Source organism: Camelus ferus, chromosome X (genome assembly GCF_009834535.1).
Source record: "Camelus ferus isolate YT-003-E chromosome X, BCGSAC_Cfer_1.0, whole genome shotgun sequence".
Lineage (NCBI taxonomy): Eukaryota > Metazoa > Chordata > Mammalia > Artiodactyla > Camelidae > Camelus > Camelus ferus.
In genome coordinates, this window is record NC_045732.1 from 65831843 (window position 1) to 65833361 (window position 1519).

The following is a 1519-nucleotide window of genomic DNA, read 5'->3' on the forward strand; positions in this document are numbered from 1 at the left end:
GTTTGACATCCTATGCTTATGGATTTTTAAAAATTTTACTAAAGTTTCAAATGTCTAAATATTTCCCTTTGGTGGAGAACGTAAATTGGTCACCGTCAATTGAGTTCTGAAAAGCCATTAGTAAGGGTCTATGAAACTCTGGGCTTCCTGGTCCACCTCCCAGAGGGGCCTCCTCGACACTGAGGCCCCTCACACAGGGAGCTTCCTGCTGGGGTGTCATATTTCAACATTCTAGAAAGAGGCTGCCTGAAGGATCTATATTTAGAGTATGACTCCCTAGCAGGGACAGCTGGATGTCTGGGGACTAACTTCTGCATACTTTGTCCCTGAGTTCTGGGATTATTCTGAGGGGCTTGTAAGGGCTGTGCACTGAAATGGTAACAGAAGGCAGGGAATGAAAAGACCTCTTTCTCCTGGAGGCTGCTTGGGATCCTGTAAACTGTGCTTTTAGCGACAGAAAAATGACATGGATCTCAAGGGTGTTGCAGTGATTCAGTCACCCACAGACCCTCCACCACTACCTCTACTGGAAGAGGCTGGACACTAGCCGCTGCTGGGGGGACACACAGTGCAAGAGTGACAGATATTGGAGATATCTCACTAGTGTTGTGATCAAATGAAACTGCCACCTGTTAAGCCTCATTTCCATCAGTGGGATAGCAGTTGGTCCCTCCCTGGGTGTGATGAGACTGATTTGATTACATGTTTATGTAAAATCCCAATAAAAACACCTTGAATGGGAAACAGGTTAATCTGGGAAGCCACTAGTTTTCAGGCACTGGGTTCATCAGAAGTTGGGTCTTCATTCCATCATCCAGGAGTCATCTATGAAGACGTTCTCAGACATCTGACACAAGATCATCAATAAGTTCAGCCAGAACTTCAAAAAGTTGTAAATCACTTGTGTAAAATTGCCAAGATTGGACAACTGAATGTCTTTCCAATGATTAATTTATAGGTCACATTGAAAACCTACTGGTTTTGTTTAGGGAAATTTTGTATTTAAAATGTTAATAAGAAGGGGGTATAGCTCAGTGGTAGAGTGTGCTATTAGCATGCATGAGGTCCTGGGTTCAACCCCCAGTACTTTCGTTAAAAAAATAAATAAAAATAAATAAATAAACCTAATTACCTCCCCCTCCCCAAAACAAAAGATTCAATAAACTTCAAAAAAAGTAAAATGCTAATAATTATTAGTCTGTTTAGAAAGTTGTGAGATAGTTTATAGCAACTCGAAAACATTTTAATGTGGTACAAGATAATGTAAACGAATGAGTCTTCTGTTATTTTTAGGACCTAATTTTTAAATGTTGAACGAAAATGGCTTGACGACATTACAAAAACAATGAATGTGACGTTAAAAGGAACAAAAATTAAAAAAAAAAAAAGAAAGTTAAGCCTCTCCTTTCGCTCTGCTTCCCCTCCCTAGCCCATTTTGGTGCAGCAACGTACCCAGTGGGAACATTAGTCATATAGTATAAGAGCCCTCAAAGAAGCAGCAGGAAAGGCCGGAGCCAAG